The 19,105-nt window shown below is 46.0% G+C and overlaps 1 long non-coding RNA gene and 1 pseudogene across 2 annotated transcripts in view; one reads left to right on the plus strand and one right to left on the minus strand.

Moving 5' to 3' along the window:
• LOC311601301 (actin, cytoplasmic 2-like) overlaps nt 1-19,105 on the plus strand; it is a 473,705-nt pseudogene that overhangs the window by 249,522 nt on the left and 205,078 nt on the right. The gene's annotated exons all lie outside the window — the stretch shown is intronic.
• LOC311601348 lies at nt 9,543-17,269 on the minus strand. Its single transcript, XR_014780539.1, has 3 exons — nt 17,218-17,269; nt 10,394-10,543; nt 9,543-9,708 (listed from the first exon to the last, which is right to left on the minus strand). It is a non-coding gene; the product is annotated as an uncharacterized lncRNA (long non-coding RNA).

A 19,105-nucleotide genomic window follows, 5' to 3' on the forward strand; every position in this document is an offset into this window, starting at 1 on the left:
ACTGCAGAAGCCCCACCCCATCTAGAAGGCACCCAAATGGTATTTCCGCCAATGTATACTTGGAAGAGCAGGCCGATCCCACTCCCTCTTCAAATACTCAGTGCATGATGCCCTTTGGGGACTTCAGAAAGAGGAGGGGACCAAGTGTCTGTCAGTCATGTTGTGAGCTCTGAGTGCTTCCCTAAAAGTGTACCACAGACAGACAGGCAGACAGGGAGAAAGACTGGGATAATTAAGCTACTGTGTATATGTTTAACAGTGGTGAAGGAAACTAAGGCTGACTTGTATGAGTGATCCACTCACCAAGCTTCCTCATCTGCCTTTTGGGACTTCACGGTGAGGGCAAGCAGGGAGGGTTATAAGTGATGTTCTGTGGTTCTGAGTCCTTAGAAGATGCCTCAGTACTGACATACAGCAATGAGATCCTCGCCCACCCTTACGGGTTCACCAGGGCAGGGGTGGGGGAATGGCCAAGCTATCAGGGCCAACTGACAGCACAGGTTGGACCTGAGAATCACTTTCTAGATAGAGGCTCTAGATTGCCATAGTGCAGCCTGCCACTGAGCGGGGCCTATGTTCTTGGTCTACACAGCACAGGAGGGCTTCCACGCTCCCTCAGTCCCGGGCGGTCCTTGGTGTTGTTACCTTGGGCATCTTTGCTTCTGCTTGCAGTACTTGAAGAGCCAGACTTGTCCCAGGGAGAAAGGCCTAAGATATGTAGAAGTAAGGGAGCAGGGCCAGAAGGAGGAGCAAGGAGACCTCTGAGTCAGCGCATAAATAAGCTCTCCCCACTGTCAGCTGGGCCTGGTGGTGGGGAAGACTGTGGACCAGAAATGCCACCTCTGACTTCCTGCTTGGGGCACCGCTACAGGCGGGATCATCGCTGACCTTGACCTGAAGCATGGATGTCACTGATGGAGGTCAGCAGGGGACTTGTGAGGAGTCAATAGGACATCCTTCAGAATCCCCAAGACAAGAGTGGACCGCTGCTCCTCTTGCCAGTCTAGAGAAACACGCTAGGGGTGCTCAGATGGGCTCTGTCTTCACTCCAGTCTCCTCCCCAGGAAGCTGAACCTGCCTGGTGAGGGAAGGGTATATGTACCAAGGCAGTAGAGGGAGCCACGTGAGGTTAGCAGAGAAGGTGTCCATGATAGGCCATCCATCCAGGTGAGCAAGCACAGTAAGACTCTGGTGCCCCATATTTGAGCACCTCCCCTTGTTGGGGTGGCCTGATGGCACTCAAAGAAAGAATAAGCAGGCTACCAAGATGAGACTTGATAGCCTATGTCCAGCTTAGTCTCAGACCTAGGGGAGGTGAATAGAGTGAAAGCAGGAGGGTGGAATGGGAGGATACCAGTGACAGGATGGCAATTGTGTTGTAATCTGAATAAAATAATAAAATTAAAATTAAAAAAAAGGAAATTCACCTTTGATGGGACTTAACCATCTCCACAATCAGGGACCACATAGAGCCTGTTATATTGAGGGATGGTCTGCAGTATTTTCATGCTAATTATTGCTTGCTTTCTCTGTGACCCACCTTTTGCTTAATAAAAAGCCATCCCACCTGGGCAGGGCAGAGGAGATAGGTGGGGCTAGGAGAGAGAGGAATCCTGGGAAGAAAAAGGCAGGACTGCCAAGAGGAGGAAGGAAAGAGACCTGAGGAGAAGAGAGGAAGTCAGCCATGGGTTAGATGGAGGAGAAGCACATGGCCTGAGTGGATGGAGAATTCAGCCCAGATGAAGAACATTAGCAAGAATATGGCATTATGGGTGCTAGGTAACTTGATAGCAGTTATCTCAAGCAGATGGCATGGGATTGACGCAGGGATCCCATGCCTGCCCCACCATGGGAGGTAGTTTAGAGGATTGATATCTGCCCTGCTCCAGGTTCACTAAGGCAATTTTAAAATATAACACTTGTCTGTGTCTTGTTTGATTTCTAGCAAGGAATATAGGCAATACAGGTATGTTAAAAATACAATACTGTTATACCCATATACTGTTTCCTGTGGAGCTCTAAGGGGAAGCTGCTATGGATGGCCTCTCTTAGGCATCTTGAGTTAGGGTGAGTGAGGTATCTCTGGGTGGTGATGACTATTACCTAGGATTTGAATCATATCAGCAGTTGGGGCCATCTTTGTAGGGTAAAAGGGATTCAAAGTTTGGACCTTCCTCAAAGGACTGTGGGTATCTGAAGCTAAGAAAAATGAGGTAGCACAGTTCACCTATGTCCCTGTGTCCACCTTGCAAGGCAGGAAGTGTCTTTTTTACTTAAAGTACCTCAGGATGAAAGTTGGGGCAGGGGAGTCTTTGGCCAGATTCATTCTGGTGGAAAGGGAAGATGTCAAGAGGAACAGGTAAGATGAATACACTTCAGGAAACCCTATTTTAGATAGGCATAGCTGGGTCATGTGGACACCACGCAAGATCGGTCCCACACAGTGGTCGAGGACTTACAGCCCCAGCTCACTTCTCCTGAGAGGGTTAAGGATCTCATGGAGGGGAAGAACTTGACCTGAGAAGAACACATCTGTGAGGCTTGTGAGTTCCCAGGCTGGACACATCCAGGTGAGAAGTCCAGGGACTATTTAAGGAAACTCCAGGCCAGCACACAGGCAGGGACTCACAAAGCTTTTCCAGGACTGCTATTACACAAACAGCCTTGGGCAGGGCTCTCAGTATGAGCCCCAGGCACTCTTTCCTGGATGAAGTTGAGCAACTTGACCCAGCTCATCTGAGGAAAGGTCAGGTGTGTCAATATTCAAACTGAGAACTGACAGTTTCACCTTCCAAACACAGGACTCCAGGACCCTCCCTGCCCTCCTGCAGCCAGACTGGTTCTTTCTACCTCAACTGGTCAGATATACCTTATCATGCCTGGTCTCCCCTTTAGGCCTATTTCTTAACCTTTGTCCTGGTGACCCTAAAATCCAATTTTAGTTCTTCTGGTATCTCATCCCCCCCCCCTCTGACAGGTCCCCTTAAGGCCCAATCACAGGTCCTCCTGAAACTTATTCGCTGAGTTGGCCTGCTGCAGGGACAGGTATTCCTCTGACTTGGCCTATTGTAGGGCCAGGTATTGTGCTCTCATGACCATTATCCGGATGGCAGCCTCCTTTTGCTTTATATGAGGTAGGCACAAAGCACGACTGCTTTAAACGGAACTAACAGCTTTTTTTCCTTGTGGCCGTTTGTCCCTCCTGCCAGAGAGTTGCCTGTGACTTAGCATTTCAGCCTAAAAAGTGGGAAAATGGGCAAAGTCATTCTCTCCTGTCACTTTTTTTCCTGGTGACATTAGGGGCGCTGTTATTGGGGCCTAGAAAGGCTGAAAAGCTAGTCAAAGGCTAGGTAATGGGGCACTTACCAAAAGCATCTGTTTAGCTGATCCAGCTGAAGAGACAGGGAGTAGTCACATCAAGGAGACTGGTTTACATCAACTTCCAGCAGGTCCAGCTCTCAGCAGCTCTGGATCGAGTCTGTTAGCCAGGTAAAAACCTGCTGAGACACATACAGACTAGGGACAAAAGTTAAAGTTGTGTTTATAAGACAGCTGGGGCAGGCTCATGCCTTTGAGACCCAGTAAAAGCGAGGACATTCTTTTCTCAGTCCAGAAAAATTGGTATACAGTTTGGACAGACTTGTTTTTAGCATGATGAGAGGCACCCTCAAGTCTATATTCAGAATACCACCAAAGGGAAATTAAAATCTTGGGCTTGGGACTGATTAGTAAGTAGTCAGTGCTCCAGCTTATCAGAACTGTCATCCCTGATCTCTCCAAGGCCTTTATCATGAAGTGGTGTTGGATTTTGTCACATGGTTTTTAGCATCAAATGAGATGACCATGTGTTGTTTTTCTTTCTGTTTGTTTATATGATGGATTACATTGATGGATTTTTATATGTTGAACCACGTCTACATTCCTGGGATGGAGCTCACTTGGTCATGGCAAATGATATCTTTGTTGTGTTCTTGAATTCGTTTTGTGAGTATATTTTTCATCAATGTTCATGTGGGAAATTGGCCTGAAATTGTTTTTCTTTGATGAGTCTTTGTGTGTTTTAGGTAACAGAATGACTGTGGCCCCATAGAGTGAGTTTGGCAATGTTCCTTCTGTTTCTATTTTGTGCAATAGTTTGAAGAGTATTGGTATTAGCTCTTCTTTGAAAGTCTGGTAGAATTCTGAGCTAAAATCATCTGGCCCTGAGGCTTTCCAGTCCTCCCCCCCTGGTTGGGAGACATTCAGTGACTGCTTCTTTTCCTTAGGGGTTATGGAGATGTTTAACTTGTTTCCCTCATCTTGATTTAGATTTCATAAATGGAATCTACCAAGTTAATTGTCCATTTCAATTAGATTTTCCAATTTTGTAGACTATGGTTTTTTGATGTAAGACCTAATGTTTCTTTGGTTCCCCCCACCCCCAGTGTCTGTTGTTATGTACTGTTTTTCCTTTCTGATTTTGTTGATTTGGATATTTTCTCTCTGCCTTTTAGTTAGTTTGGCTAAGTGTGTGTCTTTTGTCTATCTTCTTGACTGTCTTAAAGGACTGCCCCTTAATTCCATTCATTCTTCCTTATGTCCTCTGTTTCTAGTTTGTTGACTTCAGCTTGAGTTTGATTATGTACAGCCATCTACTCCTCTTGGGTGTGTCAGCCTCTTTTGTTGTGGAAGCTTCCAGAGGAGCTGTTAAGTGGCTAGTATGGAATCTCCCCAATTTCTGTATGAAGGCACTTAGTGCTCTGAACTTTCTTCTTAGTACTGCTTTCATGTATCCCATAAACTTGGGTATGTTGTGCCTTTATTTTCATTGAATTTTAGACAGTCTTTAATTTCTTTTTCCCTTCCTGGGCCCAGTTGTCACTAAGTAGGGAGTTGCTCATTTTTCATGATTGTGTAGGGTTTTTGTTATTTCTGTTGTTGAGATCCATCTTAATCCATGGTGATCTGAGAAAGTACAATGGGTAATTTCAATTTTTTTGTATAAGTTACCATTTGATTTGTGACCAAGTATATACTGGCAATTTTCAAGAAGGTTCCCTATGGCACAAAGAAGAGAGAATATTCTTTTGTGCTTGGGTGAAAAGTTCTGTAGATAACCATTGGTTCCATTGGATTCATTCCATCTGTTGGTTTCATTATTTCTCTATTTTGTTTCTGCCTCAGTGATCTGTCCATTGGTTAGAGTGGGGCACTGAATTCTCCCCCAAGTGAGGGGTCTGCACCGTTCAATGCTTTTAGCTTTAGTAGCAACTTTATTCTGGTTTGGTTTTCATTTTGTTAAAAAATAAATCTGGGTACTCTTGTATATTGCTCAAAGATGTTCTGAATTAGATTGCCCTCTTGCTAGGCTTTTCCTTTGGTGAGAATGGCGTATTCTTCCCTGTCTCTTTTCACTAATATTAGTTGAAATTCTATTGCTTCATGCTGTACTACTCTATTAAAGAGCTGCCTCTGGAGTTGGATTAGACACCCCGTCTCCCAACCCAAGCATGTTTGTTTTAAAATTTCCTCCATCATACCTGTCCTGGTTCAGGAGACCATCTGAAACTAGGACAAAGATAGAAAACAAAGCTAAACAGCCCAAGAAAAGACACTATGTGACATCAAAGGGCTAAAACATAAGCTGTACCTTAGGTTCTTAAAGAAAAAAAATTTCTTTAAAATTCTATTTCTTATTTAGACAGCATGTGTGCCTGCATGCCAGAAGAGGGCAGCAAATCTCACTACAGATGGTTGTGAACCACATGGTTAGTTGCTGGAATTTGAACTCAGGGTCTCTGAGCCAGGACTTATGGTGTTATTGAATATCATTAAAAATCCATAAAGAAAACTGAAACAATCTGATGTTAGCTTTCTCTGAGTTCTTATAGATGTTGGGTTTTTATAGTTTCCTGTTTAATGCCATCTAGGATACGGATAACTATATTATTCTACAACTGAGTGGCTTACCTGACAAATACTGAATGAGCTTTTCAGGGTATCTGCCTGCATCTGCAGACACACACAAACGGGTTAAAATATAAAATGAAGCCCTCAGTATAAACTATCTTGTTTGTAAGGACGAAACAAAATCCCTTTTGAAAAAGAAATTCCATTTTGCAAAAGAAACTCCATTTTTTGTTAAACCTACACAAAGGCTGAACTCAGATTACAGACTAAGCACAAACTAGCCTAAACAGAAAAAATATTCCCTGGCAAATATACTCTCTGCTGGTCAGCTGAGCAGCAGGTGGTCTGGCACATAGCAACAACCAAATAGGAGAGGCCAGCCCAAAGTTCCTAATGCCCCCATGACTGCTTCAGCCAATCTGTTCTATAGGCCAACTAGCCCCTACACCTAATACCCAACCATGAAACTCTAAGTCCTGTAACTCTCTGCTTGCAGCTTTTCTGCCCAGACGTCACCCAATCATATACTTTGTCTGATATTGATATTTCTTTGTCTGATATTGATTTATTAAAAAAAAAGTCCTCTCAACTGAGACTCCACTCCACTTTTCTGCACCTGCTGTGTCAGCGCATTGGAGGTGTGTCCTGGGTTTGACCCTGCAATATAAAGAGATCCTTGCCACTGCATTTGGATTCAGCTCTTTGGTGGTCTATTCAGAGAGTCTCTCAAAATTTGGGCATAGCATTCATTGTTAATAACTCCAAATATGCCTACTTAAGATAACCAGAGCTGAACACTTAAAATTCCTTCCAAAAAGGAGATAGGTAAGAGGATTGGCCCTCCCTGGTAATATCCAGTCCAAATCCAGCCCACCAAGGAAAGCACTCACAGCCCCACCCACAAAAGTTGCTGCAGCACACACAAACAGGCTCCCTCTTCTCCACTGCATTCAGTAGTTTTGCCAACACTTTACACTTCACCCAGCCCTTAACGTGTCCATCAACTGGCAAGACAGGAGGCAGACCTGTCACTGCTCAAGTCTCCTACCTTGGCTTGCAAGCTCTGCCCACTATGACTACACCATCAGCCTCAGCTGCACCTAAGCACCAAGCCCCGCCTTCCTCTACTACCTAAGTTATCACAGCCCCACTCACAACACCTCCAGCACAAGCTACCCCAGCAGAGACAGCTTCTGTTCTCCCACCCGCACCTACAGCTCTTTAACTCAGCACTCAGAGCTTCTCCATGAGAATGAACAATGCTTCTCAACCCTTGGGTCGCGACCCCCACACCAGCTATGTATGTAGTAGTTCAGTTTGATTCATAACCGTGGCAAGATTCCAGTTGTGAAATAGCAATGAAACCCATGAGGGACTGTGTTAAAGAGTCTCAACATTAGCAAGGTTGAAACCCACAGCCCTTCCCTGACCTTTGCAACCACAGCCCCCACCCACTACTCTATCTCAGCAGGTCACAGTGCCCCACTGCTACAGGTGTTCTCTGCCAAATGAAGGTCAAGTGAGGATTCAGCCTTCTGCCCCCTCCTCAGAAAGTGACCACTCACATCATAGCCTTGGCCTGGTGCCCTGCATTTCCTGCTCACTTATCTCACCACTCACACAGCCCAGCCCATGTCAACTGCCACAGCAGAAACAGCTCTGGGCCCCCTTCTCCTTCAGCGGTTCTGGGCAACATTAAGTAGGCACCAAAAGTTAGATTGACACAATCCAGCACTCAGTGAAAGGCCAGACCTCAATCAAGCCCTGTATTAGCAAGAGAGCTCAGCCCACCACTCTTCAGTCAGCTCTCACAACTCCACATTAGTATACACCTACACAGCCCCATCCTGCTCTTAGGGTGACCCTGTGTCCTCTCAGTTCAACACCAAGAGCCCAGCCCAATTTTGGAAGTGTTCACATAGCCTCACAGCCTGGCAGCTCCTTAACTCCACACTGCAGGATCCATAGCAACACCCCCAACACCTCACCACTTCCTGCTTCTCTAGTAATCAGGGGGGCCCTGCACACCCAGGTCTGCCCTCACACCCCTGCCTGAGTCTGTTTACCTCCCTGCCTCAGCTCTAAGCACTCCTGAACACCGCCCCTCCCCCACCTTGGCCTGCATCTGTTCCCAAGGGATTCCACAGTGCACAAAGTTTCCTTTTCTAACTCTTAATAAGTCCAGATCCACCCAGCCTTCCACCCTAGCATACAAGCCCCGCCCACCACTATTGACCTCAGCAGTCACAGTCCTACCCACAAGACCAGCACCAGTCTTCCTGCTGCAGGGCACACTATCCTTACTTCCAAGTTTTCTCAAAGACTCATTCTCCATTCAGCCCTGGCCCATCTCCTGACACTCCTTTTTGACTTCTTTCTAGGCCAGCTGTTATGGACACTTGCCCCTGCCCTCTTTAGAGGTCCTCAGGATGAGCCTAATCCAATGTTGTCCCTAATGTTTAGAGCACCCTGTTGCAGTGATCTCACAGACTGAATGTCTGCAGAAAGGATGAGAACTGTGAGTTCAAATCCAGCCAGGTCTACAAAGTGAGTCCAGGATAGCCAAGGCTATAGAGAGAGACCCTGTCTTGGGAACAAAAAAAGAAAAACAAAAGAAAAGAAAAAAGAGAAAAAGAAAAAGAAAAGATGTGTCAGGGGCTGGGCAAAGGCACCTGAGTGGATGATTGTAAACTTCCCTCAACAGTTTTACAGGAGCAGCTGGGGCAGGCCTGACCAATGGTACTCTGTGGTGCTGAGCATCCCCTCACCTGGGGTGGGGTCTTTGGGCATGAAACTACTGTGAGCTGGAGGCTGTGCTGCCAGGTGACCACAAGGCTGAGCCCTCCCAGGGATCCTAAGAGCCAGGCCTGCTTTATTGAGGCTCTGGTCTTTTTATCCCCTCTCTAGAGTCCCCAGAATTAAACTATCTTCAGCTGGCAGAACTGCAGCCCTGCAAGCACACAGGAGGCAAATAGTCTTCTTCTGTGCACAGTCTGAAGCAGCCGCATCCCTAGCCTGGGATTAACACCAAAAGATGTTCACATACCATAACTGGGTTTTTTAAGACACCAAAAATCTTGCTACAGCTTTGTCTTAGGCCAAGCAGGTTATTAAGAAGTACATCTTATACACCAATTCCAGTGGAGAGATGGGACAAAATCAGTAGATGTTATCATACAGTGGGACACAGTCAGCAGGAAACTGTTCAAAGTTACACAGGGGAATCACAGGGGAAACACAGGGAACTTCCAGAGCATTATAGACTGAGCACCTAGTGGCCTTGGTTCTGGTAATCACAGCTCCATGTGATTGGAAGAGTTCAGATCACAGGATGTGAAGCAATAGCTCCCCCAAGGCCCTAACCCCAAGCCATTACCAGCTCTACTATGCATAATTCTGGTTTTAGAGACTGAGGAACATTCCTTCCTTCCCCATACTTCAGTGCTTGTGGGTGGAAAGCTCCCAAGGCCTGGCCCCAGGCTATTACTGGCTCTGCCAAACACAATGCTAATTTTGAGAAGGAAGTAGTTCCTTGTCCATAGGTCAGGCCCTCAGGGAAAGCCTTGGTTGATCAAGCCAGGCCGCAGAAGTTCTCTCCTTTTTAACTATTATTTATTTTTAAAGTCCAGAAGAGTTTACCGGTGTCTGAATCTCCAAGAGACTCTTATGTCCTCCAACCAACAAATACCTTCTAGTATTGTGAAAAGAATTATCAGTACACACACTGTAGTCATAATATTGAATGGAGGTGGAGGGTTGTAAAGCAGATTAAATGCTGTAACTTGTACAATGCGTCTTTGGCTGGTTTGGATGGGAAATCTGTAAAATAAGAGAGAAACAGGTGATACAAATAATCTGGAAACATTCCCTACTTTTTGGAGCAGAGGGACTTTCCAAGTAAATAATATATGTGGAGGGCTAACATAAGCACTGATTCCAAACATGTTACAGTTGTTTTTCCTCTCTAAAAGTCCCATAGATGATCATGAGGTCCAGAGCTGTGGCTAACAGCCAAAGGTCTAGTTGAGTCTTTTTTTTCTTTTTTGTAGACATTATAACAGGATGGGGTTCAATGAGGTGATCTCAGGATATCAACCCTGACCAGGTGGGCTTGCCCAGGACAATTGAACCGGCGCCTCAGGTTGTCCATCCAGAGGCACAGAGCCCTTTAGAACCACGGACCATGTTAGAGACATGGAACATAGCATCCAAAGGGGGAATGTGCTTTTAAAGCAGAGCATTGGCTCTTTATTGCAACCTGGGGATAATCTATCTGCTTCGGCAACGTGTGGGTTGTTAGAAACTGGAAAATTCAAGTGATGAATGAACTGGTATTTTAAACACTGTATATCAGTCTCCATGGACACCAAAAATGCCTATAAGGTGGGACAATAGGCAAAGTCATTCTCTACTGTCACTTTTTTCCTTGTAACATTAGAGGCACTGTTATTGGGGCCTAGAAAGGCTGAAAAGCTAGTCAAAGGCTAGGTAATGGGGCACTTACCAAAAGCATCTGTTTAGCTGATCCAGCTAAAGAGACAGGGAGTAGTCACATCTGTGAGACTGGTTTACATCAACTTCCAGCAGGTCCAGCTCTCAGCAGCTCTGGATGGAGTCTGTTAGCCAGGTAAAAACCTTCTGAGACAAATACAGACTAGGGACAAGAGATAAAGTTGTGTCTATAAGACATCTGGGGTAGGCTTATGTCTTTGAGACCCAGTAAAAGCATGGATATTCTTTTCTCAGTCCAGAAGACTTGGCATACAGATTGGACAGACTTGTTTTTAGCATGATGAGAGGCACCCTCAAGTCTATATTCAGAATCCCACCCAAGGGAAATTAAAATCTTGGGCTTGGAACAGATCACTAAGCAGTCAATGCTCTAGCTTATCAGAACTTTTATCCCTGATCTCTCCAAGGCCTTTATCATGAAGTGGTGCTGCATTTTGTCACATGATTTTTAACATCTAATGAGATGATCATGTTTGTTTTTCCTTCCATTTTTTATATGACAGATTACATTGATGGATTTTTATATGTTGAACCACCTGTGCATTCCGGGGATGGAGCCTACTCGGTCATGGCAAATGATATCTTTGATGTGTTCTTGGATTCTGTTTGTGAGTATATTTTTCATCAGCATTCATAAGGAAAATTGCCCTGAAATTCTTTTTCCTTGATGGGTCTTTGTGTATTCTAGGTACCAGAATGACTGTGGCCCCATAGAGTGAGTTTGGCAATGTTCCTTCTGTTTCTATTTTGTGCAATAGTTTGAGGAGTATTGGTATTAGCTCTTCTTTGAAAGTCTGGTAGAATTCTGAGCTAAAATCATCTGGCCCTGTGGCTTTTATTCCCCCTGGTTGGGAGATATTCAATGACTGCTTCTTTTCCTTAGGGGTTATAGAAGTATTTAACTTTTTTTCCTCATCTTGATTTAGATTTGGTAAATGGAAACTACCAAGAAAATTGTCCATTTCATTTAGATTTTCCAATTTTGTTGACTATGGTTTATTGAAGTAAGACCTAATGTTTCTTTGGTTTTTTATCCCCAGTGTGTGTTGTTATGTTCTATTTTTCCTTCCTGATTTTGTTGATTGGGATATTTTCTCTCTGCCTTTTAGTTAGTTTGGCTAAGTGTGTGTCTTTTGTCTATCTTCTTGACTTTCTTAACAAACGGCCCCTTGCTTCCGTTCACTCTTGGTAATGTCCTCTGTTTCTAGTTTGTTGACTTCAGCTTCAGTTGGATTATTTGCAGCCATCAACTCCTCTTGGCTGTGTCAGCCTCTTTTGTTGTGGAAGCTTCCAGCGGAGCTGTTAAGTGGCTAGTATGGAATCTCCCCAATTTCTGTATAAAGGCACTTAGTGCTCCGAATTTTCCTCTTAGTCCTGCTTTCATTGTGTCCCATAAGCTTGGGTATGTTGTGCCTTCATTTTCATTGAATTTTAGACAGTCTTTAATTTCTTTTTCATTTCTTCCCTGGCCCCGTAGTCACTGAGTAGGGAGTTGCTCATTTTCCATGACTGTGTAGGGTTTTTGTTATTTCTGTTGTTGAGATCCATCTTAATCCATGGTGATCTGAGAAAGCACAATGGGTAAATTCAATTTTTTGTATAAGTTACGGTTTGCTTTGTGACCGATTACATACTGCCAATTTTCAATAAGGTTCCATGTGGCCCAAAGAAGAGAGAATATTTCTTTGTGCTTGGGTGAAAAGTTCTGTAGATAAACATTGGGTCCTTTGGATTCATTCCATCTGTTGGTTTCATTTTTTCTCTATTTTGTTTCTGCCTTAGTGATCTGTCCATTGGTTAGAGTGGGGCACGGAATTCTCCCCCAAGTGAGGTGTCTGCACTGTTCAATGCTTTTAGCTTTAGTAGCAACTTTATTCTGGTTTGGTTTTCATTTTTTAAAAAAATAAATCTGGGTGCTCTTATATATTGTTCAAAGGTGTTCTGAATTGGGATGCCCTCTTGCTAGGCATTTCCTTTGGTGAGAATGGCATATTCTTCCCCATCTCTTTTCACTAATATAGGTTGAAATTCTATTGTTTCATGCTGTACTAGTCTATTAAAGAGCTGCCTCTGGAGTTGGATTAGACACCCCATCTCCCAACCCAAGCATGCTTGTTTTAAAATTTCCCCCAACATACCTGACCTGGGCCAGGAGATCATCTGACACTAGGACAAAGATAGAAAGCAAAGCTAAACAGCCCAAGAAAAGACACCATGTGACTTAAAAGGGCTAAAACATAAGCTATACCTTAGGATCTTAAAGAAAAAAAAATTTTTAAAGATGTATTTCTTATTTAGACTGCATGTGTGCCTACAAGCCAGAAGAGGGCACCAGATCTCACTATAGATGGTTGTGAACCACATGGTGAGTTGCTGGAAATTGAACTCAGGGTCTCTGAGCCAGGACTTGTAGTCTTATTGAATATCGTTAAAAATCCATAAAGGAAACTGAAACAACCTGATGTTAGCATTTTCTGAGTTCCTCTTGATGTTGGGTTTTTATAGTTTCCTGTTTAATGCTGTCTAGTATACGGATAATTATATTATTCTACCATTGAATGGCTTATATGACAAATACTGAATACACTTTTCAGGGTATCTGCCTGCATCTGCAGACACACACAAATGGGTTAATATATAAAATAAAACCCTCAGTGTAAACTATCTTGTTTGTAAGGACCAAACAAACTGCCTTTGGTAAAAGAAACTCCATTTTGTGTTAATCCTAGCCTAGGGCTGAACTCAGATTCCAGATCAAGCACAAACTAGCCTAAACACAAAAAATATCCCATGGCAGCACAATCAGCTCACCTTGGGAAACTCCAAATATACTTTCTGCTGGTCTGCAGGGAGTCTGGAGCATAGCAACAACCAATTAGGAGAGGCCAGGTCAAGGTTCCTAATGCCCCCATGACTGCTTCAGCCAATCTTTTCTATAGGCCAACTGGCCCCTACAGCTATTACCCAACCATGAAACTCTAAGTCTTGTAACTCTCTGCTTGCAGATTTTCTGCCCAGATGTCATCCAATCATATACTGTAGAACCCATTTCTTTGTCTAAAACCTATAACAAACCCCTCTCCATTGAGACTCCAGACCACTTCCCTGCACCTGCTGCGTCAGTGCATTGGAGGTGTGCTGGGTTCGAACCTGCAATATAAACACATCCTTACCACTGCATTTGGACTGGGCTCTTGGGTGGTCTGTTCAGAGAGTCTCTCAAAATTTACACATAACATTGTTATTAACTCCAAATATGCCTATTTTAGATAACCAGAGCTGGACTCATAAACAATTAATATTCCTCCCAAAAAGGAGATAGGTAAGACGATTGGCCCTTCCTGGGAATATCCAGTCCAAATGCAGCCCACCTAGTAAAGCTCTCACAGCCCCACCCACAAGAGTTGCCGCAGCACACACAAACAGGCTCCCTCTTCTCTACTGCATTCAGTAGTTTTGCCAACACTTTATACTTCACTCAGCCCTCAACGTGTCCATCAACTGGCAAGACAGGAGGCAGACCTGTCACTGCTCAAGGCTCCTACCTTGGCTTGGAAGCTCTGCCCACTATGCCTACATCATCAGCCTCAGCTGCACCTAAGCATCAAGCCCCGCCTTCCACTACTACCTAAGTCATCACAGCCCCACTCACAACACCTCCAGCACAAGCTACCCCAGCAGAGACAGCTTCTGTCCCCCCACCGGCACCTATAACTCTTTAACTCAGGACTCACAGCTTCTCCCTGAGAATGAACAATGCTTCCTCCAACAAACAGGGTTCTCAACCCGTGGGTCGCATCCCCCACACCAGCTATCTATGCTGTGGTTCCATTCGTAACAGTGGCAAAATTGCAGTTGTGAAAAAGCAACCAAACACATGAGGGGCTGTGTTAAAGAGTCACAGCATTAGGAAGGTTGGAACCCACTGCCCTTCCCTGACCTTTGCAACCACAGCCCCCACCCACTACTCTATCTCAGCAGGTCACAGTGCCCCACTGCTACAGGTGTTCTCTGCCAAATGAAGGTCAAGTGAGGATTCAGCCTTCTGCCCCCTCCTCAGAAAGTGACCACTCACATCATAGCCTTGGCCTGGTGCTCTGCATTCCCTGCTCACTTATCTCACCACTCACACAGCCCAGCCCACGACAACTGCCACAGCAGAAACAGCCCTTGGACCCCTTCTCCTTCAGCCGTTCTGGGCAACATGAAGTAGGGACCCAAAGTTAGACTGACACAATCTAGCACTGAGAGAAAGGCCAGGCCTCAATCAAGCCCTCCATCAGCAAGGTAGCTCAGCCCACCACTCTTCAGTCAGCTCTCACAACCCCACACTAGTATACACCTACACAGCCCTGTCCTGCTCTTAGGGTGACCCTGCCTAGTCTCAGGTTAACATCCAGAGCCCAGACCTATTTTGTAAATGATCACCTAGCCTCCCACCCTGGCAGCCCCTTACCCCAACACCTCACCACTTCCTGCTTCCCTAGTAATCAGGTGGGCTGGACCCCATGCAGATGCAGGTTGGCCCTCACACCCCTGCCTGAATCTGTCTACCTCCCAGACTCAGCTGTTAGCACTCAAGAACACCGCACCTCCCCCACATTTGGTCCCCCTGCTGGTACCTGTTCCCAAGGGTACAAAGTTTCCTTCCCTAGCTCTTACTAGGTCCAGATCCACCCACCCTTCCACCCTAACATACAAGCCCCGCCCACCACTATTGACCTCAGCAGTCACAGCCCCACCCACAAGACCAGCACCTATCCTCCTGCAGCAGGGCACACTATCCTTACTTCCAAGTTTTCTCATAGACTCCTTCTCCATTCAGCCCTGGCCCATCCCCTGACACACCTTTTTGACTTCTTTTTGGGCCAGCTGTTATGGACCCTTGCCCTTGCTCTCTTTAGAGGTCCTCAGGATGAGCCTGATCCAATTGTGTCCCTAATGGCTAGAGCAGCCTGAGGCAATGATCTCACAGACTGTAAGTCTGCAGAAGACCAAGCCTTTAATCCCAGCAGTCAGGAGGCAGGGGCAGGCTGAGAACTGTGAGTTCCAGGGCAGCCTGTTCTACAAAGCAAGTCCAGGACAGCCAAGGATACACAGAGAAACCCTGTCGCGGGAAAAAAAAGAAAAAGAAAAAGAAAAAAGAAAACAAAAGAAAGCAAAAAGAAAAAGAATAGATGTGTCAAGGTCTGGGCAAAGGCACCTCAGTGTATGTTTGTAAACTTCCCTCAACAGTTTTACAGGAGCAGCTGGGGCAGCCGTGATCAATGGTACTCTGTGTTGCTGTGCACCCCCTCACCTGCGGTGGGGGTCTTTCGGCTTGAACCTGGATGCATGGCCAGGACACTGTGAGCTGGAGGCCTGTGCTTCCTGGTGACCACAAGGCTGAGCCCAGAATGGGACCCTAAGACTGAAAGCCTTGGAATCCACTCGAACGGAAGGAAACAAGGAAACTCTGGAGCAGAGTTTGTGCCCCTTGCCCTCCTGTGGCTGTGGTCTCCCTCCTGGAGGGTCTCAAGCAGTGCTAGGCCAGCCCCACCTCCTGCCACCCACTCTTCCTCCTTCCTCCTGAGTGTGGAGGCAGGCAGGTGGCAAGCTCTGTGCTGCTCCTCCTGGGCCCTCCCCTTCTTGCCATTAGGCTGTGAGCTCAGTGAGGAGGCCCAGGTCACATGCCCTGTGTGCCCTGAAACTCCACTGACATTGATGCTCTGCTGCTTCTCAACAACATGCCCAGCAGTGGGGTTTTGCTTAAGGACAGGCCATGCAAACCTGGGGTTTGGTGTTCTTGTGCCTCTCTGTGCAGTTTGAGAGTCTGGGGTCAGGGAGGTGAAGTGGCACTCACTGGATAGGATGGAGGCTTCTAGAGAAAGGCCCCTACAAGGTCCTGTCAACAGAAGTGGCCTTACCTGAGGGAACACAGAGGAGGGAGTGTCCCCTTGCCCTATTCAGGTGTCACAACTGTGTGAGTTGACATCAGCATAGAGACAATCAATCCTCTGATTGTCAAGTCAGATATTTTAAAACCTTAATTTGGTATACTTTACAGGCTGTTTTTAACTGCTTAATATGAACCGTATAAACTTTAACAGCATAATATTCCCTTTAATTTTTGTTCTTCATATTCCTTATATAACCTATGCATCTTCTGTGTACTTTAAATAACTTACTTGGGATTTTATAGGTTATGAGAAAGCTTCTTGCATTTTTTTGTTTTTTGTTTTTTGGGTTTTTTTTTTTTTGCAAATATATATGTATCTATCTCAATCTTTTTATACAAACCCTTATTTAACAAATTATTTTTATTTAACCGCATCATATTTTTATTTATTAATACCATGAGATTTAATAGTACTATAGAGAAAGCCGCATCCCACCTTTATAAAAAATTTCCTGGGAAGGCCTGCTTGGAACAACTAAGTACTCCTTAGGGAATTGAGACCCAACAGAGGCTACCTACCTTTAGCAGCTCAGCCATAACTGTTAGTTTTTGGAAGTACTATGTTACTGTTATGTATCCTGTAAAACTGTATCAAAATTAATCAAAACATCAAAATCATAACATAAACATCTCTGGGTCCAGGAAGTTGATCTCATAGGTAGTTGATAGGGTGCATAAAGAAGAGAGGAAGGATACTTTGTAACTGTCTTCAAGGACATGTTACCAGCTCTGTTTTAGCCTTTGTTTTTTGTATTTATCTCTTAGGCTCTGTAGTGATGTAAAGAAAATGAGTGAGTGAGTGAGTGAGTGAGTGAGTGAATAATCAAACAACAGCCCCCACACAAGCAAGCTTCTTCCCCTGCTGTAGGTTCTGTCACCTCCTGGAGCTAGTGCAGGGGCCTTCAAAACCACCTGGTAGCTGTAGCTGTTCTTCCTAATTTTTACTGTTTTCGCATGGTCTCTTCTGTAAGTGCTTCTCAGCTGAAGTTAGGATTGTTACTGGAGGCAGTGACCACAGAGTGAGTCAGCACACAGGACAATCAGAGGACTGACTGTCTCTATGCTGATTTCCACTAACACAGTTTGACACCTGAATAGGGCAAGGGGACACTCCCTCCTCTGTGTTCCCTCAGGCATGGCCACTTCTGTTGGCAAGACCTTGTGGGGGCCTTTCTCTAGAAGCCTCCATCCTATCCAGTGAGTGCCACTTCCCCTCCCCCACCCCAGACTCTCAAACTGCACAGACAGGCACAGGAGCACCAAACCCAAGGTCTACATGGCCTGTCCTTAAGCAAAACCCCACTGCTGGGCATGTTGTTGAGAAGCAGAGGAGCATCAATGTCAGTGGAGTTTCAGGGCACACAGGGCATGTGACCTGGGCCTCCTCACTGAGCTCACAGCCTAATGGCAAGAAGGGGAGGGCCCAGGAGGAGCAGCACAGAGCTTGCCACCTGCCTGCCTCCACACTCAGGAGGAAGGAGGAAGAGTGGGTGGCAGGAGGTGGGGCTGGCCCAGCACTGCTTGAGACCCTCCAGGAGGGAGACCACAGCCACAGGAGGGCAAAGGGCACAAACTCTGCTCCAGAGTTTCCTTCCCTTCGAGTGTATTACTAGGCTTTCAGTCTTAGGGTCCCATTCTGGGCTGAGCCTTGTGGTCACCAGGCAGCGTAGGCCTCCAGCGCACAGTGTTCTGGCCATGCATCCAGGTTCAGGCCGAAAGACCCCCACCCCAGGTGAGGGGATGCACAGCAGCACAGAGTACCATTGGTCAGAACTGCCCCAGCTGCTCCTGTAAAACTGTTGAGGGAAGTTTACAACCATACACTCAGCTGCCTTTGTCCATCCCCTGGCACATATATTCTTTTCTTTTTCTTCTTGCTTTCCCTCTTTTCTTTTTTCTTTTTCTTTTTTTCCCTCAGAGACAGGGACTCTCTGTGTATCCTTGGCTATCCTGGACTCACTTTGTAGACCAGGCTGGCCTTGAACTCAGTTCTCAGCCTGCCTCTGCCTACTGAGTGCTGAGATTTGAGGTTTGGTCTTCTGCAGACATACAGTCTGTGAGATTACTGGAGCAGGCTGCTCTAACCATTAGGGACAGGCACATCCTGAGGACCTGCTAAAGAGGGCAGGGACAACAGTCCATAACAGCTGGCACAGAAAGAAGTCAAAAAGGTGTGTCAGGGGATGGGCCAGGGCTGAATGGAGAAGGAGTCTATGAGAAAACTTGGAAGTAAGGATAGGGTGCCCTGCAGCACAAGGACTGGTGCTGGTCTTGTGGGTGGGGCTGTGACTGCTGAGGTCAATATTGGTGGGTGGGGCTTGTATGCTAGGGTGGAAGGGTGGGTGGATCTGGACCTAGTAAGTGTTAGAGAAGGACACTTTGTGAACTGTGGAATCCCTTGGGAACAGGTGCTGGCAGGGGAGGGGGAGGGGCAGTGTTCTGGAGCACTTAGAGCTGAGCCTGGGAGGTAGACAGACTGAGGCAGAGGTATGAGGGCCAACCTGGATGTGTTGGGCCCACTAAATTACTAGGGAAGCAGGAAGTGGTGAGGTGTTGGGGGCGTGGCTATGGATCCTGCAGTGTGGAGGTAAGGGGCTGCGAGGGTGGGAGGCTAGGTGATCTCTTACAAAATAGGGCTGGGCTCTGGATGTTGACCTGAGAGGAGGCAGGGTCACCCTAAGAGCAGGATGGGGCTGTGTAGGTGTATACTAGTGTGGGGTTGTGAGAGCTAACTGAGGAGTGCTGGGCTGAGCTCTCTTGCTGATG

This window comes from Acomys minous (genome assembly GCF_964271855.1).
Source record: "Acomys minous genome assembly, chromosome: 7".
NCBI lineage: Eukaryota > Metazoa > Chordata > Mammalia > Rodentia > Muridae > Acomys > Acomys minous.